This window comes from Sparus aurata, chromosome 6 (genome assembly GCF_900880675.1).
Source record: "Sparus aurata chromosome 6, fSpaAur1.1, whole genome shotgun sequence".
Taxonomy (NCBI): domain Eukaryota; kingdom Metazoa; phylum Chordata; class Actinopteri; order Spariformes; family Sparidae; genus Sparus; species Sparus aurata.
The window spans coordinates 25,569,852-25,592,655 of record NC_044192.1 but is presented as its reverse complement, the minus strand read 5'-3'; the positions used below and the strand labels follow the sequence as shown (position 1 = coordinate 25,592,655).

At 41.1% G+C, this 22,804-nt stretch overlaps 1 protein-coding gene across 7 annotated transcripts in view; it reads right to left on the bottom strand.

Moving 5' to 3' along the window:
- The window catches only part of dlgap4b (discs, large (Drosophila) homolog-associated protein 4b), a 110,695-nt gene that overhangs the window by 60,065 nt on the left and 27,826 nt on the right, over positions 1-22,804 (bottom strand). For 6 of the 7 annotated variants that reach the window (XM_030420201.1, XM_030420195.1, XM_030420198.1 and 3 more), the window contains exon 2: positions 16,121-16,187. The gene's annotated coding sequence lies outside the window, so the exon portion shown is untranslated. Of the gene's footprint in view, positions 1-16,120; positions 16,188-21,024; positions 21,112-22,804 lie in introns of all 7 variants that reach the window. The other variant, XM_030420196.1, reaches the window with a different exon arrangement.

Sequence of the window (22,804 nt, the reverse complement as noted above, 5' to 3'; positions counted from 1 at the left end):
GCACTGATGAATCTTCTTCTGAACAGTGTTGCACACACGAAGATGATGAAGACATATCAAGAAGGAGACATCTAGAGTGGTGGGAGGCGTGTTTGTGTAAGCTATCAGCAACCCGCCCCAAGAAGAATCATCAGAGTCATCTTAGCACTCTATGGTAATATCTTTTTTTTAATTTATTTCTATTCTTATCTTAAAGGAAAAAATAGGGAAAGCAGTCTCTAAAGCTCCTGCGCAACCTTGAAGTGAGGAGTTTTGCAGAGTTTTTTAAACCAAAGCCTGACTCATATTTCCCAGACTGCTGGTCCTCCTCTCACATTTAATACGACTGCGTGGCTGTGACACAGAATGTGATAGCACCACTTCCTGCGCCAAGTACACAGTGTGTCTCTGGGGAGGGGGAATGACTGTAGGATGCAGGGGAACTGTCTCATCCTGGCACCCACGCTGATAAGGTCCATGTTCATCGTTAATGGGTGTCGCTGAATGAAATCCAAAGATTAACAGCAACTCAAAACAATGTCTGAGCGAGCTCTCATCCCTAAATAACTTTGAGAGCGGACTGAAAATAGCACAAAGTCTGTTTGAACGTGTCAACTCTTCTCTTTGTTAGCACTGTTATATTTGGACTTCACTGTTGTTGAGGATCAGTGGACGCAGAGTTCAGTCAAAGCCGAGGTTTGATTCACACATTTACATCATATTGACACCACCACCAAGTATTTAGTTACATCACACACGAAATGAATAGGACCATGGGGTGCTCATTCTAAACAGACATGACTCACATAGCTTTGACTCACATATGACTTGAATTCAATTTAATCCAATTTAATTCACTGATTGAATTATAATGTTTTCTTCTGAGGAACTGAGGTCTGAGAGTAATTCAAAGCCTTGCTTTTGTCACCAACTGTCACACTTTAATGCTAATTCAACCCCTTTTGATCTTTGTGAGCCTTAATGAAGTCAAGCTGTTAAGACAGTCACAATCGCCAACTTAGGCTTTTCAGATCCCATCGTTTTTGTTAATAAAGGCTAAAGTCCATACTGACGCTCTCTTGAAAAAGAAAGCAAGTCACCATTAGCGAGGCACCAATCCCATTAGTTAGGCTACTGTTGCATGTGTTGTTTTCCCAATGATAGTAACAGCTTATTTATTGCTCAACATTCATTTATCATTTCTTATTTTCTCATTTCGAGCCAGGGGCCATCAATTTTGCCGGTCCGAATGCAAACTGTTGCTAACAGCTGGTAGATTTCAATCATCTGTCGCTAAGAGCAAATTTACCAAATAGCTTTATGTTTTGATGGATCACACTGTCTGCAGTAGATTTCTTCACAATTTTTGGAGCGAAGAAGACGTTGTTGAATATGCACTTGATGCTCACATGACATCATGCTTCAACTCATGCCCCATCTCATTTGAGGAAACTCAAAATCAGACTTATTTCAAGGACAGGACAGATATTAAGAGGATAACTATCACCAGTAAATGTGCTGGATGTTAACATGGCTTGTATGCATGACCCCTCAGAATAAATAACACTGGCTCTGGAAGTGACACTGGGTTAAATAACAGCTGTGGGTAACAAGCTAGTAAGCAGGACATGCTTACGTTCACTGCAGCAGATAGACAGATCCATCTATTAATCCATTTACAATGTTGCTCTTGTGACTTAGTTTCAAAGTGGATTGCAAAACACACATGGCAACGCATCAACTTTGTGAAGAACCTTCTTGCTGTGCCTAGTTATGCTAGCTCAGCTATGAAACAGACATTAATATTGATTGCTATCTAAACCTTAACATTTATACATCTGTGACGTCTCTATCATTGGAACGCTGTTGATAGCATATTAATTCAGATAACATTGATGAATATTCCTCAAACATAAGCTTAAATCCCTGAACAAAAACCTATACATTGGCTTTTCATAATAAATTATACCCTTTAAGATTATAGTTTAATATACTAAAAGCAATATGTTGAACTAAGGTTCACTTGGCCACACTCTAAGCGAGAGATAGTTGGAGAGCATATATGCATGTTTGTGTTTGTGTGAATGCTATTTTTGCTGCTCTTTTTTCCACAGGGTCGGACACCTGCCTCAGGCCATTATGGTGCATTCAACAGCAGAAGATATGTATGTCAGAAGCTATAAGTGCTGTGCGAGTGCATGCTAAGCCCCAGTAGAGAGGTTCAGCTAAGAAGGGGGGCTTTGGTAATACGTGTAGTTTCTGCTTTCCCCAAATTTTTTGCGGTTTACTTATGTTGTTATTTACTTTCCTGCGTACGTTAGGAAGAGAAACAGATGTGGGCATCTTCACAGAAGTGCGCGACAGCCCCCTTCCACGGCACGCTCCGGGCTGCAGTTCTGTTTTTTTGCCTGGCCAGATGGGATGCTCAACTTACACACTATCCACATGCACACAGAAGAAAAAACACACACACACACACACACACACACACATATCCAAACACCAGATGTGCTCTACTCCCTTGCATCAGGCCACTGGAGGTCATGGTCAACTGTGGCTCAGAGAAAAAAAAAAAAGAGAGAGGGAGAGAGAGAGACAGAGGGAGAGAGAGACAGAAAAACAAACAAACAAAAATCGCTGTGCACATCGACATCCCCCAACATTCATCATGTCATTACCGTTTCCATCCATCCATCCAACCATCTAGCCCACATTTGGAACAGACAGCAGGTGGTTTTAAAATCCTTAGCCAGACAAAGTCACGCGTCACAGTTCCGGAAAGGCTCAACCGCGCCATGTTAATGGGTCCACAATGACTACTGTAGCTTGCTCAAAGGGTGCGATGTGATGCTACAACTGAGGTAAATCACAAAGGGAGGAAAGAGTTACATGGGGAAGTACAACAGAGGAGGAAAGACGGAGGCCGTGTGGCTGATGAGACATCACTGGGGTCAGATTGGTGGATATAGAAAGAGAAGCAGGTGACTTTTAAAAATGGAAAGTGACCCAGTGACCTTAGCTTGGTGCTGCTGGCAACATGATTAGATGTGTGTGTGTCTCTGTGACAGGGCTGGAGCTTTTAGCAGAATGGTCTAGATGGGAGTGTTTTAATAAAGCTTTGCACATGGGTTGACATGTGGACATCCTGTAGTGACGTGTTGATGATGCCAAAGCTCGAGTTGTGGCCATTTGACGTGGCCTTAATCTCATCTCCTCCACCCCCCCTGGGGTCCATTTACCATGTTAGCGCGTTAGCCTTATTGCAAACCACAGCCTCAGAGCAGACACAGGAATACACTCAGAGTCAGCCTCTTGGCAAAATGCGCTTGCTGATTATATTTGCAGATGAGTTCCACCTCTGTGTGTTCAATGTTAATGTAGTTCAATCTGGTGCAAAGCAATGCATTAGTGCCCTGATTGGTAAGTTATGGTACAATCCATATCCTCATTCGTTTGAAAAAAAAAAAAAAAGCATAGCAGAAGTGGATGTGGATAATGCTAAAGTTAGCATTGCAAGGCAGCTGTGGGGGCTTAATCTAAATCCTTTATTCCTTCTGGAGGATTAATTGTGCACGGCGTCTTAAAAAGATTGCTTTGTGCAGTTAGTCATATCCTCAGACCGGTAGCTCCTTCCTTGCTCATCCTCAAAGGAAGAAAGAGTGGAAATACTGTCACAGCCATGCATTGTCTGACACAGGTGGGGATGCATAAAATACATGGTGAGGATATTAACATGCTGTTGTATTAGAAGTACACAGTTTAAACCTTTGATGTTTGGTTTCTAATGAGTTGAAAGGCTACTTACAGGGTACCGACACAAAGGTACAATTTTAGCATAGTGGTTACTTACTGCCATTCTGTGAGACTTTTGGAGCATCAGCTAAGCGCTGACATGCATGTACTGCCTTTAGTTTTTAAAGCACTGGCATGTTTGGGAGCAAATAGTAGGCTTTCAACAAAGATGGCTGTCAGAAAATTTAGATTTAGTTTTAGTAACACTGTCTCGACACAGCAAGATGTTTCTGGTATCAAGTTTTTTTCTGTGTGGAGAGAATACAGTTATAGTTCCCTCCCACAGTTGTCAGACTGAAATATAACAGCGCTGTCAGTCACCCCATAGTGGATAAAAGCACATTGGTTGATAAAAAACAATGGGAACCATATTTCAATCAGGGGAGACTGTGTTCTGAATGAATACAGGGTATTCTTATTGGTATGTGCACATCAGATAAGAGTATGAGTCTCAAATTAGAACCCCTAGTTAGGCCCCACCTTTATATCTTAAAGAGGGAAAGTAAAGCCTTGATTGGTACGAGAAAGCCCCCTCATAGCGCCTGGACACTGCTGGTGGTAATTGGATGAAGATAAATGGTGGAAGATCTCAATGTGATGGGGGAGACTCTGGTGAGCTCAACCTCAGCAGTGGATATGATGAACTAGAGGTGAACGGGGTGGAGCAGGGTTGCAACGATTATATACTGAAACGAGGAGGAGGAAAGCAAATTTAGTTTGACGGCAGCGACATGATTGGTTGGTTTAATCTGGTTGGTTCAACTGACTAAGAAGTGGAGAGAGAGAGTGAATGAGAGAATTGTGAATGAATTAACATATTCTATTCGATTGAACTTCATAAGATATAATGTTACCAACCAGCCTTGTTATCACCAAATGGCATACAAAGAACATACCATTCTATAAAGTAAATTCATTATCACAATGCAAACTTGGAGGAGGTGACAGCATGAGTGGGTCAAACACACACAGGTCCATGAGATTGGTCTGTAGGGTGACAAAGTCAAAGTAGATCATCTAACAGCTCCTTCTTATTCCATCACTCCAACAGACTCAATAAAACTTCCCCCCTTACATTTGTAAAACCGTTCTAGTGTCAACACATGCATTTTTGAAGAACGAAAGTGTTAAGTGCAAAACTCACTAAACAGATTGTGATTCCTGAGACTACCCTACATCATAATAACAATCGACTGGTGTTTCACCGGTTTGCATTAGCAGTTAATTAAGACAGCGGTGAGTTATCTTAAGAATCCATGTGTAACTGGTAACACTTTGTTGTCCTAAATTCATAAACTGGTGGGAAAATCTGTCACTGCAGCAGCCCTAGCTGGTACGTCAACTATTTGCAAATTTAGACTCCAGCTGTTTGGGGGGGGGGTTACTGTCTGTACGAGCATACCTCATAACCTTCTTTAACCTTCAGGCAACAGCCTTTAACAGCTATTTCTTGATCTCACTTCCTCCTGGGAGTGCTAATGAGTGCAGCACCTGCTAACATCTGGAACCTGCCACATCCGAATGCTAATCACTGATAAGCCCCTATATCCTATTCTTCAGGACCAGAGCGTTTATATAGCGTACTTTATTCTCCACCTCTCAATTACCGACACAGAACAAAGCCCATTACCTACACAGTCCCTGTCTCCTTGTTAAAAGAAAAAAAGCCTGTAAAACCCAGCCTCCCTGAAGGGTGGTGGTGGGGGTGACCACCAGCTGCTGTTACACCTTTTCTGAAAATGTTTCCCGAAGCTCTGTTGTTGTTAAGACCGAGCTGAGGTTCCAGTAATATAGCACCAAAACAGGAGAGAATGTGAAATGATATTCATAGAGCCACATGAACTGTTGAATATCATATTACCCATTCATCTATTTCTTGTCATCGACGTCCTTGTCAACAGCAATGGTGCAATTTTAAGAAAAGTGGAAACACAGCCCCATACATCACTGTACGCCATGCATGGTAAGCAACTGGAACTCCAGGACATTAACATATTAATGAACTGGAAATACCAAAGAAAAGCCTTCACGGCCTTAAGGCCACAATAGTCTTTTCATCATTCTAGCCCTCTACCTACCTAACAACAGTAACATGGCTCATGCATATTCTTGTGGAATGTACAGAAAACGCTTACAGAGAGAAATCCGTGCTGCTGATATCCTTCATCGTACCGCATGGTCCACTGGAAAACAATGACGAGGACAAAGTCTCATGAACAAAGACATTTAAAACAATTATTGGGATGGATCAGTTTCCCTTAGCACTGTTACAACAAAAGGATGAGAAAAATTATTCATGAACTTTATCTAAAAATGGTGTTTGAAATGGGTCCAATTTTCCATCAATAAAAAAAAAAAACGCTGTGGCACTTCTAACCATTGTAAAAGCTGTTGATTGTTCATTCTACTCCAACTTGCCAGATATCATGGTGCTTGGTCAATTTAATGTTTAATAAGTGTTTGAAAGCCAGTGTTTCTCAGTTGTACTAATAATGGCACCTGTTATGCTGAGCTCACACTGTGGCAATGGATAAATTCATGATCACCTACAACCCTCAGTGGATAAACATTTTACAACCCAGCAAAAAAGGGACAGATGCCAAGTGAAGGTTCAGTAAATGTGAGCCTCTTCAAGATTGTTGTTTTAGTTTTAACAGACCGCACATTTAGTGCACTACCATTTAACCTGTTTTCAGTGAATACTTCTTGAATATAGCGATAGATCGTATTCAGGAGTGTTTGGGGACTAACCACAGGGTACAGGGTGTTTCTGTTAGTGTTCAACCAAATGAAAGCTAACATTGCTCTCAGTCTGAAGGCAACTATTTGCTAAAATGTTAGCAACAACTTTATGCAGCGATAATATGATTTCACTCTGTATCTATCAGCTTGTTTAGGACAATCAGAATCAGAATCAGAATCAGAATTACATTTATTGCCAAGTAAGTTCCCACATACGAGGAATTTGCTGTGGCCTGCAGGTGCAAAACAACAAACAATACTGAAAGTAATTAAAATACAGTGTGAATTTAATCATAAAAAGAGTGTGACCGATTTTAAAGTAGGTGAAGACTGTCCAGATTTATCCAGCAGTCCAAAAAAGTTGACCTGCATTGTGCAAGGTCGCAGTAGATACTGATATTGCCATTTGCAAAATAATAGTGTCTGGTGAGTAAAACTTACATTCATGTAATGTAAGTGGGGAGGGGGAGGGAGGGGGGTCAGTGTCAGTGAGTTAATAGAAAGTCATATCTATTTGTGACAAAGAAAAGCCTTTTCTTTAATAAAATATTAGAGAAGGTAATTAATCTGTTGATTTTTTTAAATGATCATCACACAAATAGGAAGTGTTTAGCAAACTCTGAGTGGCAAACTCAGACTCAATTATTATTATTATTCTTTTAAATCATGCATGGAAATGTACACAAAAAAAATCGTTGCATTGAGATGCGGATAATCGGTTTAGAATCGAATCGTTGACCTCTGAATCGAATCGAATGGTGAGGTGCCAAGAAATTCCCACCCCTACTGTCCATATGGCCCAATTACTGCTTTAATTGAGGCCAACCTTGTTAATAAGCACGCAAGATAAATTGGTTTGCTGGAAAAAGAAAAAGGCAAGTGGAGGGTGAGAAGCGGTTAAGAGACGTGTTGAAGAAAATGAAAGAATTAGAAAATGTGTCTGCAGGGGTAGAAACTATAATTGGGCAAGTAAACACACACACACACACACACACACACACACACACACACAAAAACAGCTTAATGTTAACATCATGCATGAATCACCACATTGCTGTTATGTGTATTTTACCCGGGTTTGTATTATGTCATGAATGAGAAGTGTTTGAATGTCAAATCTTCACGTTCGCAGAGGAGTGTACTGTAACAAAACTTTTTGTAAAAATGTATGCTTTATTGTAGAGAACTGGAGGACGGGGAGAGGATGATGTGCAACACAAGCTCACAGCTGGACTAGAGATGTGATACCCAACTTCAGTCACCAGACAAATGCTACATGAGTTGAAATGGTGTCCCCTAACGAAAATGAATGTCCAACACGACACAGGAGTTCCTCAGAGCTCTTTTACAGATCTAGGAAAGACATAGGAGGAAACATTCTTCTACATACTTTACATTTTCAATTAAACAAGGAAAAACAAATCAAGTCTTTGGTTGATGTGCTCCTTATTGGTCGACTCGGTGTCTATTATCTCTTTTCTCTAGTAGTTTTTGTATAATCCTGCTGACAAACCAACCAACAAACTTCGATGGTGGAGGTAACAATCATAAGAAACAATCATCACAAACCAGTGGGATTCCACCTGGCAGCCTGTTAAGCTGACTTCAGCTCAGGGTAGAGATGTTTATCCTGCCAGCTGGGTGGTTTCAATGTGTTTGTGACCTAGTCTGACACTGGAATATAAAGGGGGTCGCATTTTACCACGCAACACGCCTACATGTCAGCCTGACGTCACATCAGGGTGATTAGTTTTAATCTTAATCTTTCACATTAAATAGGTTAAATAGTTGTTTTTATTTTTTATTTTTTTACCCAAATCCTTATTGGCCAGGTGAGCTATCATAGATGACACGGGTAGGGGGGGAAGGGCAAAAGCCCGCCCATCTGCTCCGAGCTAGCATTGAACTTATCTCCTCTCAACGATCCCTATCAAAATGAGCAGCTTATATCTGTCTGAAGTTCACTCTATTAATCTTGTCAAAATGGATTCAGGGAGCAAAGATACTGCAGACAGACATGAGGCAGAGGACAGAAGACCAGATGGCCTTGCCGATTGGGGGGGGGCCTGGAATACAGTGCATAAAGTGGACACAAAGCAAAGGAAGAGAGGGGCAAGCATTTATTGCGCCGAGTACAGGGGGGGGGGGAATGTATGAACGTCATGAAGAGAAATTCACAGAGGGGAAGAAGTCAGCGTAAATGACAGGATGTGGCTCCTGCTGTCACTCGCTCTCAGATGTTAAGTCGTTGTGCTTTCCTTTACAACTTGCTGTCGTTACAGGCGGCAATAATTCTGCTCCCTGTTGAATTATGCATGCCGGGGGTAAGTCAGGTGTTAAGACAACAGTAGAAACAAAAACAACAAGAAAAAAAAAAAACAGAAAGGACTGAAGTTACCAGCAACCTTCGACGCGATAAGGTGCATCTGGTGCAGGTCATCAGTCAGGAAAAAATGCATGTACTGTACGTACGAGAAGGCGGCTTTAATGGTTGATGCTGACATGCGATAGCTCGAACTTCTATGAGAAATACAACTCGTCTTCCATGACTGCACAGCTCGACGGAGCTAAAAATAACAGGTAGCCATATTGTGGGAAGATCCATAAAAGTCACCAACTGTGGCAGTTAAGGCCGAGCTTATAAATAAATTACTCTAGTGGAAAAATGACCTTCACACGAGAACTTCTTCAGGGCTCTTGAGATTATTTCCCCACAAAACGAGGAGGTGACAATACCAGCATGCCCGTTTAATTAGGAGGATATTGACACTGCACCTGGAATGCATGAAAACATTAACACGATGACAAGAATGCTTTTTTTCTTTTTTTGGTTACATCACACAGTTAATGTTAGATTGCATTTCTCAGGAGCTGCAAAATGCAATTATTTTAGAATTAATGAAAACCGGTCATGAACAATGCAGTTGGTACATAATAGGTCCCAGCTTCCAAGTGAAACTCTGGACCTTAAGGCCTTTTTCTCAATTACCTTCCAGTAATGTAACAATATACTTTCTCTATTCAAATATTATCTGGAATGAGATCATATGTGAGAAATTAAAGCATCTGTCTCTGTCACATTAATTAGGTTACATGGTGTGACAGTGGATATTGAAGACCCAGAGTAATTGGTTGTTAGGTTATTAAAATAGAACCCACATTTTAATAATGGGCACATTTTTCTCCAGCATTAATTTTCACCAAGAAACACTTTCAACCGAGCCAGACGTTTCTAAAAAAAAACTAATAAAGAAAAGGGGAACAGAACAGAATTTAATTTTCTCTGTTAGATGAGCAGAAAATAGTCTTGTGCACTGTTGAATGTTTTTCTATTTTTTCCTCCAATCCCTTCTTCACCAAAGCCATGTGTTATGGGTGTGTGTGTGTGTGTGAGAGAGAGAGAGAAAGATGTCAGAGCTCTGGTGGGTTTAATGGGTAAACATTTCCTCACACAGGCATACAACTGTTGCTGGTGAGAGACGGGGTAATCAGGGATAGTCACCAAGCAAATTTCCGCAGCTGTTCTCAATCACGTTAGATAGAGCGAGGCTTTGCTTGCAAGTTTGGAAGAGCAGTTTTAGCAGAGGGCAGTTCATCCTTAAAAAATGTTCAAAGTGAGAACAGAGTGACGGACTGTGTATCGTGATCGATTGAGTTAAAAGGGAGAAGAAGGGGGAGACGGATGATGTCCAGCATACATTCCTTGATACTGAGTGTCTATCAAGCCACCCTGACACCCTCGCTTTATTGTTTCCATTGATCAGACCGGATTGAAATCTAACCATGATGCTATTAACCACAAAGTTTGACTGAATCAAAGCACAGTACACAACGTACGACTAAAGCTTGGTTCAGTTAATAAATCTCTCATTATCGCTTGGTGCAATAATGAGTGTGTGTGTACATTCTCATTAATAATACATTCACAGCTTTGAAATATACCATGAAATATACACTATCATGACCATTATAATGGATTACACATACAGTAGAATGTATAATTCATCTGGAGCTGCCTCCAAAAGGAATACAAATGCCACTCTGAAACCGGCACGACAGCTTGACGTTCTTTGGACGTGTTCTGATCATTTGAACTCCAGAGCCAGAAAGGAAAAGTTCAAAATTCTGCTTTTACCTGTATTTTTTGTTCTGAATTCACCCTGGATGATGGGTAACATGCAGTCAAGCGGTTAAGTCATAGTTACTGGATGTAATTGTTGTGTGTGGAATATTTAGCGCTGCATTTAAAATCAATTTGTACTCCCCGTCTAGAATCAAATAACAAAGTTGACAAGACTACAAAGAATGCCATTCTGGGAGTGGCCTTCATGTAAAATTACCCAATAGAACAATATGAAGGACGTACAACAACAAAACCTTATAGTTTAATGGTCATATATGTCAAATCAATAATCTGTGAAGTTGATTGACATATATGGCCATAGGAAGGTACCAACAACAGGCGTTACATGACAAAAATGTGGTTAACATTGTGAAACAGTTGCAGTTTGGTTAGGTTTAGGCAACAACACTGCTTCAGTTCTGTCCATAAGTTAACGTACGTACTTACATAAAAATAAGGCAGGTCAAAGTTTAGCTTTGGTTTTTACACGGGATACAAACAGTAGTCTCCCAGGTAAAAGTCCTGTCTTTGTTTGACCATCTACCCTGACTTTCTTCCTACATGGACTTTGTTGCTGTTTATACTACGTCATGTGATTCCTCCTCCATCATTATAACAAGTAAACATAAATATGGGTCATAATAAGCTGCTTCCACAGACAACCTATATGGCCGTGCTTTTGTGGGAGGACGATCCGTTTAAGTATGAAGTGACACCAAGAGAGGATTTGAAAATAGAAGGTACAGTAGGATGGAAGGAAGGACACTGTAGGTATAAGGAGAGAGAGGGAGAGAGAGAGAGAGAGAGAGAGAGAGAGTGACAGAGAGAGAGAGAGAGAGAGAGAGAGAGAGAGAGAGAAATGAAAAGGCAGGAGCTTTAGAAGCTTTGGGAGGGATTTGGCTCCAATAAGCCATCCAGAGGATTAAACCATGTTAATGCAATGCCTACACAAACCGGACATAGCACACACACACACACACACACACAAACAAACACGCACACACATAAACACACACACGGGGGCGAGAGAGAGACGGTGGCATGTGATCAGAATGACAGGAGTAAGCCTAAAAACTGTAGTACGTTAATATGGTAACACAACACTGTTGTTCTGAGGCAGCATTGATACAAAACGGTGCTTTGGGTTATTTAGTCAGAAAACCCGGATCAGTCCCAGCTTAAGTACCAGTGTCCTGAAAAGGTGAGGGTCAGCGATCTGTACCATGACCACTAAGAGTACCAACGCTTCGACAGACCAGCTGCACTGATGCCAGCAGTTTATAGTTGCACCGATCAGACATTAATTCTAAAGTCCCACAAATGAAGCGAGGGAACGACCCATGCGATAGCCCGTCAGTATGTAATGACTCACTGCTCCAGGATGTTGCCCAGTAATTATTACAACAAATGAAGCATTGCAATATACGTTTCTGGCAGTATAGTGTCAGCACTTTTGTTTTTGTGGCCACGGTAGTTTGAACAGTCTATAAAGGAGTTTTATAAAAGCTCCACGCATGACGAGTTGGCTGCAACTTCATTAAAGTCAATCCAGTGCCTCTATGCAAATTAATGGAACAAAATGTTCTCATGAGAGGAAGAAATCCCCGGCAGAAGTTTAGCCTTGAGCCTCGCCTGCTGCATACAGCTGTGACACTCATGTCACAAAATACAGTACGATCAACACAAAATATGGAACAAGAGGGGAAATCTTGCCGAGAATCTCAAGTTGAAAGTATTCCTGTTTTTATACCCTAGTATATATAGTATAGGAGGATAGGAACATTTCATGTGCGGATTATCCTGGGCCAAATAATTGCAATTCACAGTATTATTGCGATAATAAATGAAAATATGTTTAAACCTCTTAAAGAATACTGAAATCACTTTATCTTACATTTTGTTCAAGGCACTCTGTGGAACTACTGCATTGTGCTGGAAGCTATGCTGGAATCAAGGATAAATAAATGGTGGGCACATATCCCTGTCCGTCTTTAGTTTGGTATCCAAGGTATTTCCAGACAGCTGATTTATCTTTGTTGGGGGGGGGGCATACGATAGGTAAACTGAGCCTTCAGTCATGCTGACAGATTTATGATTTTAGGATGGCTGAAAAGATGCTGGCTCCGCTTGTAGCATATCTAACTAATCTGGGAATCAAAATAGGACTGTACGTCATCAGGCTAGACACATTTTCAAATCACTCCTGGGAGGTTATTCCTGATTATCCCGATAAAGGAAATTGGTCAATTTATTTGATTTGAACTTGAATCGTTTTTGATTGCGATCAACGACAAATGTCCTCCCATCCCACCCATTTCTCTCTGGCTCCGGCTCATGTACATTATACATTACATTCATCATTCGCCTTTTCAGCACTACACTATAGTGCTGGAATGATGAATCTATTGGTGTTAGCAAAGACTTCTATAATCCACCAAAACTGCTTTATCCCTTTTAAATATCACTGGATATCTTTGTTTTGTTTTGGACTCCTGGTCAGACAAAACAAGCAGTTTGAAGACAGCTCTGGGAAAAATGAACAACAGGATATTTTGCTCCTCGTTTATGATTTCACTGCCAATATTACTGATCAAGATCACAGTATAGCCCGACTCTCAAACTCCGCTGAACACAATGACTGCAGTGATCAACAACAATCCGGATCAGTTGTTTTTTGTCCTGTGCCGAAGATAAATTAGAACAGTCTCCCTTGATGTTTGAAAGCAAAACAAAATAACGTTGACAATCCATCATGGCTATAATGCAACACTATGACTCTCAGGAGAGAAAAGGGCAAAGCGATTTTGGGCTGAACGAAAGCAATGAAATCAGAGCTTTGGGGATTGCAGGCATTCGGTAATGAGCACTTTTCAAGCTGTGAGGAAATTAACCAAATGTACTGTAATGACAACGTGTCAGGAAGGTGGATGCGACTGGTAGTCAGTGCTTTAGGTACGTAGGTAAAGGTAAATAAGAAAAATGTAACCTCACCGTGGATTAAAGCACAAATATCTCTCTGCTCTTATGCATTCAAGATATAGCAGCAGCTTCTCTGCTTAATTACAACCACATTGCCCTTTCTGTTTCGCACATTGGAAACGTTTTACATAAACAACGGTATATAAATACATACACTTCATCCGAGACAGACAGAAACTGCATAATTAGCTTGTATTTTTTTCTGACAATAATCATTTGAATTTCAAATTGAATGTTTTATGCATGTGCCCCGCTACAATTAACATTAAACAGCGAATTCAAATGTCGTCAATGCGACTCAGCCCCATTCTTCAGTACCAGCTTCTAATCTCAGACAATACGCATTGGTTTTTAATGTATAATTAACACTTAAATGGAATATGATTTATGATGGCGCTCCTTGAGGCCACTTGTTTGCGGACATACATGTACACACAGTACACATAACATTAACAGCAGTTAGCAGGACAGTCTGGAACATCTGGGCAATCAATTAAGTGAAATCCTATGAGAGTGCTACAGGGTGACGCTTTAAGTGTCCTAATATGTAAATGAAAGATGCTGTGTTATGCAAATATCTGCGACAACATGCATTTGTAAGCTATGCCGTGGCAGATTTTACCAAAGTCAAATATTTCGACCTTGAATAGATTACTGGTTAGGCATTTTATTAGGCTAGGGGATCATGAAAAGGTGTCAGAGAGTGTCTCTTTGTGATGGTTTCGAGTGTTGAGGTTTCTATTTATGCCCGCCATGACAACATGAGGTACCCATTAACCACTGCTCCCAGGAAGTAAATGAACACGGTGAACAAGTGATTTTCTATTCTGACGGGGGCTTTGCTCTCAGATGCTTGTCCATGTATGATTCCTACCTGCAGGGTAGTTTTATTTTAGGTGATATTGATCCAGTCAATATTTTCAGAGGTCAACATTTGTTCAAAAATCTATTAAAGGCAAAAGATGTAAAAAAAATAAATAAAAAAATAAACAAATAAAATAAAGTTAGGCTTTTAAACTTTTCACCCTTTGATGTCTTCGGTGTACCCTGTTGAATGATACACTGTGTTTTGTGTACGTCAAGCAGCTCAGTGGAGCGAATAATCACAAACAGCTGCAGAAAAGGATATTGATTTGTTTCTTTGAGTAGAAAAATCAGGAAAGGACTAGCAGTGTCGCAAATTTGACAACAAGGCACACAATAATAGTTACTCCCAACAAGTAAAAGACATGTTTACTTTATCCTAAAAATGACACATTAAACATTTAAAGGAGATCTTTTATCTTTCTTTTACTTTTCTGTGTTATATAGGTTCTTACGCATATAAAAGATCTCCAAAGTTAAAAATGTCAAAGTCCGCACCATCAGAGGCTCCTCTTTCCCACAGAAAACACTGCTGCTGACGAGGTGTTTCACTGTGTTTAATTCCGTGACCTTGTGACATCACACTACATCACTCTGTCACACAGTTGCATAATTCATGCCTAGCAACTAGCTTGGCACCTGAGAATTGATTAGGCATAGCTGCTCTGTTGTTGTTAGCGGTGCTGGCTCAGGCGAGTGTGAGCTGACCAATCAGAGCAGACTGGGTGTTTGGGTATTTCTTAAAGAGACAGGAGCTAAAACGGAGCGTTTCACACAGGAGGGGTATCATAAAATGGATGCATTTTTTTTTACATTAACCTATTAATAAATAGTATTTAACCCCAAAAAAAACATGAACCTTAAAATAGAGAATAATATGTATCCATTAAATACCATGTAACTTCCTTTTGAAGTGCGGCAGCCATCATAGTCATAAGTGGCTGTACGGTATGTAAAGAAGCCCTTTGCAGTGCTTCTCTGCATCACTTTGCTCCCATGGATAGCATTGCAGAAGAGGTTTGTGCTCGGAGTGAAAGTAATCCAGTGTGAAATCAAGAGTCCAGTGTTGTACCACAGGGAAGCCCACAGAGGACACTCATGATGCCGAGCATCGCGGCTATGTTCCATCAGCTCTCTCTGCTCTGCAGGCAACGTTGTGCATGCGACTGCATGACAAAACATGCCCTTCCATCCATGCTGCAACACAACGTGTGTACACTTACTGTACTCATGTTACATTCAAACTATTTCACATCACACAAAATGACATTTCTGCTCAGATTCAGCTTTTGGCCCGCAAAATGAATCCCCCAGAGATGTATTAGTCTGCACAAAGGACAAGTCCTGCCTCCCACAGTTCCATACTTTTCTCTGTTTGACAGCAATGCTCAGTCGAAACGCCTTGAGGATCCATCGTAGTTCAATCTAGACAAGGTCAAGGCGTGCTGTCTTTCTGTAGTCTATTAGCTAATTCTCCTGGCGGTTTCAATACATCCAGCAACAACATCAAGCAGGCCACTGTCTCATTAGCACTGGCTCTCCAGTCCGGTCCACAACAGGGTATAAGATGCTAATGCAGGCATTAAATAAAGATAGAATATCACAGTCCTGAGGGCTGGAGAAAAAAAAACTGTAATGTACCTTATTGGAGGGGCTGGAGAGTTTCTTGTTGAGGTCAGAGAAGAGCAGGCTCACAGAGGAAGTAATCCTGCAACACAAAGATGACTCATCAATAAGTATAACAAACTTAACATGTTCAAGATAAATAATTTTAAAGGTTAATGCCTGCAAAAGCTGCGTCGGTAGATTTTTTTTTTTTTTACATTCCAGCAAAGTTTTGATTTGAACGCTTCTACAGCTTACGTTGTCAAATGTTTCATTGTCTTCAAAACTGCTTATTGTCTTGACAAGTTTTCCATTTATTTAGAAGAATCAATTAGCTTCTGGAGACTGGCAAACTGGTACATCTCGAGAGATAAAGCATTTCAATTAAAAAAACATAGATCAGATTAGGAAAATGCTTCCTACGGCAGTCAAATTCCAGGAAGTCATATCATGAATCAGCAGGAACTCTTTTCCACTTACATAATATGACTTTTTGGATACTGTTCACAAACTGTATGAACGGCATAGCTTTTCTGTGTTTTTTATATATGTGTCACAGGTGCACAAACAGACTTTCATTAAGAGAAGCTAGTGTCTGTAAAGTACGTAAGAATACAGTGATTTATAAGAGCATTTTAGGGGCAAACATCCCACAGACAGCGCATGACAGAGCCTAATTTTAGGATGTCGTTGCAGTCTGTCATTAAATATTATAGGCTACATCCACTGCAGCCTGGTGTGACGCAAAGCAGCAGACTATTTCTAGTGACAAATGTGTGTGCGACACGAGCACAAATATCAAACCGATTATTTCCCCAGGAGGACTGTTGTAGTTCAGTTGGACCCACCACATTTTGAAGGACACCCTCTCTTTTATAAGAGCTGTTTTCTGATGTGATCACACCAGGATTAGTTATCAGTCTCATTCAGAGTAGCTGATAACGGCTGGGGTCTTCAATATCAGATACTGAAATGGGACCGACTGTGCAGTCACGACTCGGTGTTATTGTCAGTTTGACACGATCTAGCCAAAATACAAGCCAGAATAAAAAAGCCCTGAACCAAGGAGAGACTGACTAGAGATGACGCATAATAATGTTTCAGAAGTAAAAATACAAGGCAACTAATCATGATGCTCAGATTTGTTACACTTCAAGGAGAATGTTTTTCTTGTTTTACAACATTGGATCAGATTAGATGTTGCTCTTTGGTCTACTTTAAAGTAGAAGCAGATCTCTACAGAATGATCTAAAGGATACATACATACACACATGAGTATCACATTTACATCAGACTACATCCATGAGCCATTAAAATGAAAAGTCTTTATCAGTAACCACTGACGATGTTATGGTGGTTACTGTTAAATACTATTAACTTCGGTCTCTCTTTCGAACTCAGCACAGACTGAATGGTGTTTGCCCGCTGCTGGAACGGAGCAGGATGTGTTAACAAGCCAGCATCCTTAGCGTCAAGATGCGTCGCAGCATCTAGCGTGTCCACCTGGATCTTTCACGTGTTTCCATCACAGCTGGTGACTACCGTATTCGACGTGGGAGTAAATACCCATTCCCATGAAGAACAAAAGCCAGATGTTAGAGGGTGTCCGTGGGGTTTTTGCCCGGTGTGAAAGAGGTACAGGTTATCTTTCCTTGCAGTATGTTTTCTCTGATATCCAAATAAGGAAATAATGAACTAGCAGACTGCAGTCAGAGCTGATCTTTTACGATGTAATATGTATATGGCGATATTTTCAACTCGTATCACGCTTAACTTTTGTGTGTCATTTCATTTCCGATGCTACAGATCAAAGTGGAGAGGCTGTTGATCACTTTAAAGGGGTGAGGAGTCAGCAGTCAGCAGAGAGGTGGATGAAATACGTCTTTCAAAAATTGTGAATCACTGCAACAATGAGAGCTTCTTGAATATACAGTGATTATTGTGCACAAGGAATATTATTCTGATGGGTCCAGTAGACTGTGAGATTTACTGCGGAAAGATACTAAGACGGACTCAGAGAAAACACCCATCTGAGATATTTAATATATCTTTCCAGCAATGTGAAGGCTTTTTCATTTGAGTGGAGGACAGGTATTAATAACAGGTTCTGGCCCAGTCACCTGTTGTTTTTCTTATCTTCCTCCGCACGGCGGTGAGCGTCAGTGATGATATTTGGATGGTTATTGGATGTGTGCCGCTGAGCCGGGACTGATCAGTGACCTGAGCTGACCTCCACCTGACCTCTGCTTGATGAGAGAAGCTGTGGCTCCCCCGGGTTTATTTTTTTCTTAGGCTCTGATGCAGGCTAAATGTGTGACCTCCTCTAAATGTCTGAGCATCATTTTGGGATTTGCCGCTGAGTTCATCTTTCATTAGCTAAAGGGCGCATACAGTATACTGCACTTTGTTTACTGGCAATATTTGAATAAGATGGATGAGTTCATGTACCTATTTTTACCTGTATGTCTTTTTGAGGATCTGTGTGTATTCGAGTGCTGTGGTTTTCTCTCTTAATGTCACCTCCATCAGTTGTGCTGTGTGTGTGTGTGTGTGTGTGTGTGTGTGGTCAATACTGTTAAAATCTCCCTCTTTTTTAAGAGGAGGACTCCTAGAAATCAAATTAAACAACCTATCTGCTGGGACACAAAGTGACGCCTGAAGCATAATTGGCAGCCTGCAGCCATAATCAAACGTGCCCGCGCTATTAAGAGACTGGAGCAGTAATGAGGTCTATTTTCCCAGAGCGATCTTACAAACAGCATAAACAAGACCGAGATGAAGATCTTGTAGACTAAAAGAAGAGAGTCAAGCGTTCCTCTGCACCAGTTCCAACACACTCCGCAGCACAGACTTACATCCCTTAGTAACATACCGTTTTGTCATTCTGAGGTGTAATTTGTTTCGTTATTTGTGAAGTGTAATTTCAAAAACTTCAGTCTGCTACTCTGTAAATATTTGGTCACAACCCACTTCTGCGCAAGAGCTTGTTTGGGTGGTACACTCTGTTTTTATTTGGTGATACATAAATCTTTACTTCGTGAACACAATTAAACAAAACTGTGTGTTTACTCCATGTGGCACCTTTAATTCTAGAGCACTATGCTGCAATATGAATTTTTTTCTGCACTGCGTGCACTGAGATCGATAATTCCGCCAATACTGCATTGATCCCTGAAAGTGCACATAGCTTTGGTGTTTGGTTTGCAAATGTTGTTTCTTTGGTGAATCTCTGGTGGTTTTTAAGGTCATCTGTGGAGAAAAATACATTTCTACTGACCAAGCAGCGGTAAGTGACAAGCGTGGCTCCTCACAGCAGAGCTGGACCGCAGGCTGGTTTTTGCCCACGTGCGAGCTAAACTCCTTCATTGTAGGCTCATGCTGTTATGGCTTCTCGGGGCATTACGTGCACAAACAGTAACAGTAAGTGCTAACCGGGAGGCCTGCATGCAGCAGGGGCTCATTGAGGCAACATTAGCCTGGTGCATTAGCCTAGCTCTCCTGTGACACACTTTTCTGCTGTGTGAGCCGCATCTAACTGTTTCACTACAGGCCACACTGCCTCTCTGCCGCTCGTCAGCCGCTCCTCTCTGTCATTTCCCATTCATCTCTCCTCTCCCTCTCCGTTAACCTGCCGACATCTTTGTTTTGCCACTCTGTCTAATTGCTTTCACGTAAACCCTGCGCAGCCATCTCTTTTTATCCGTCCGATTTTCTCGCTGCTTCTATCTTTTCGCCAACACTCACAGTTGATGGCTCGCAATCCTGCTTTGATCTGACATAACAAGCCGCTCTGAAACTGAACACAGCCCCCCCCCCCCCAAGTCCTGTTCTTTTCTTTTTCGAGCTCGTATTACAAAAGGCATAAAGCAAACAGCAACTGCTCCACTGAGATCGATGCGAAGAAGTTATTTTCAGGGAAACAAACATGACATGATGTTCCTCGTGTCCTCTCTTTGCTGCTCTTATACAAGTATGCGCTCTCGTACAAATGTGCAGGCTTCTTTATCAAATATATGCAAGTTGTCATCCTTTTCTATTTCCCAACTGGGCCCTTCATAAACAGACTGAGGCAGTGCACCAAGGGAGCAGTACCCCCGCAATCCACTTTGGAGGTGGAGGATTTACCCACTACTTACCCTCAGCAAGGGTGCTCAAAGGTAACCAAATGCCGGGATGGCAGGTCACGGGTAGGTGAAGCCTCCGATAAAACTGCACAGGCATCAGACGTGATACGTACGGACAGTCACCTTCCAAAGTGTTTTGGAAAGAGCTGTGGGAGAAGCTCGAGGGTGATCGCTTTGTTTCAGAGTGTGATTAAATTAGAGGATGGTTGAGAGGGCAGTGCCAAGGACTTGGTCGATATTTCATATCGCCTGGTGGATATTTCATCAGCGTCTGTATTTACAGAAGAAGTGACAGCCACTCAACAACCTCAAATTATTTTCACACACAGACGAGACACTTTGAATCATCGGGATGCAGTAACACAGGAGCCTCTTCTTCCTTATCATTACTCAACATCAACAAAACATAATTGCTGAAAAATGGTCATTTTGCTGGATGTACAGGTTTGAGGACACTTTGTGTTTCCTCACCCTAGGATCATCCCTACTGGGATCAAATATCTAACTGGTCATTGTTACAGTGCGACTGCAGCCGGGGCCAGGGGGAATACTGCAAGAGGCTCACTTTAGGTTAGCCTCGCTCTGTGAGTGCTACTTTCCTGCTCTACTTCATGCTCCACTTCTTGTCCCCTATAAGTTATCTCTGGCATACTTAACTTCTTTAACTAGTCCATGGTTGCCGACAAAATGCTGCTGACATATTACTGTCTTTACAGCATGTAAAAACAGTAATATGCAAACACTGATGTTTAATCATTAGTTGTTAAATGTGTAATGTAACTTAGATGCATACAGTAGAAAATACATTCATCTTACTTTGTTTTTGTATTTTTAGCCTCTCTGGTGCGACGGCTCTGGGGATGGCAACGTCAGTGGGTCAATCTGTCTGTCCACCACTTCGGCCTAGATTGAAATATCACAGCAACGAATGGATTTGATGGATTGTCATACAGAAATTTGTGGTTCTCAGACAATGAGTCCTAATAACTCGTGTGACCCTGACCTTCTTCTCTGGGGTCAGTTCTGATTTTGAGTGAAATGTCTCATCTATGGATTCATGCCCCCCTCAGGATGAATTCATTAATTTGACCAAAGAGTCCTGCAGAGATGATATATTTTTGTAAGCTAACATGGCAGTTAGCATCCAAATAGGCAAAATGCCTATTTTCTTTAGCGTAAATAAAAACTAACCAAAAGTAAAAAGCTAACATAGGGCTACAAACGGACTAGACTGCAGTTTGCATGACCTCACAAGTAGTAAAGTTAGAGTTGGAATAATTTAAAAAGTAGAACGAAATATAAAACAAAAAATAAGCTTGTGTTAACCACAGACATTATTCCACACACTGAACTGTAAAATGAAAACTTATTTTCATGATTATATATGATTGTTAACAAAAACTAAACTGAACTAAATGAACATTGTCAGTGTTATAACTGCTAACAACTGCATGTGAGCAAAAAAAAATTGAGCATGTTAGCATGCAGATGTTAGCAATCATCTCAATGCACATCTGTGCCTGTCAGTATAGCCTCTACAAGCTGCTAGCATAATGGTAGACTTGTTAAACTAGACTTTAATGACATCACAAATTTTGACCTACTGTTGACCACTAGATACATTAAAATCTACATGATTCTGCAGCTGCAGACTTTAACTACAGGTCAACTACGTACAATGCAATATATTACATATATTGCATTGTACGTATATTAAGACCCCAACCTGAGAAATTACACTCTTTTTCAGAACAACCACTTGTTTAATTGGTGCCCGGGTCAGTAGAAGATCAAGTTTAATTTCTGGTCCACGTAAACATCTGATTGGCTGATGAACTATAACTCACTGCAATGATTGCTTTGACATTACACCCATAAACAACCTCGAGGTATCGACCACCACTTCGGGTGCAGCATGTCTCCACTGATTGCCCCCGGGTACCTCTTGCTATGGTAATGACCCTAATGATCACCATTGTGGCAACAGCTGTAGTCGTAGCAACAGTTGGCTAGTGCAGCCCTTTCACGCTGAGACAAAAGGACGAGAGGGCGAAGAGGAAGGGAGAGCAGGAGGCTCTCCGTCATCAGCAGTCAGACAGGATATGCATCTGTGTCTGGTGAAGCTCCTCTCGAAGCAATTCATCCATCTCTCCATCTCTCCACTCATCCATCTCTCATCACTTCTTTTTTGTCCTTGTGTAAGTCCATCTGTCTCTTGCCCATTTTCCCCTCTGTATTCTCATCTGTCCCTCTTTGTTATTGCCTCATTTTCAATAGATAATTGACTGCTTAATGTTCTCCTCAAGCAAATGGATTTTCAGAGTCATAAATATACAGATCGTTACCATCCTCACAATTATTCCCCTCTTTCTCTTGCTCTGTCTCTTCTGAGATTTACTCTCTGTTCATCACGAAACACTGAAATGCCTGCATTAACAATCCTGATAAATCCAGCAGTCATCCATCCAAAAGCAAAGCAGAAAAGAATTTGGTTTTCATCAACTCCCGCCTTCCATCATATTTTTCACTCACCAGCCTTGGCTTCTGCCATTCTCTACATTTTCTCCACATTATCCACATCTGTTTTCCCCTCTCT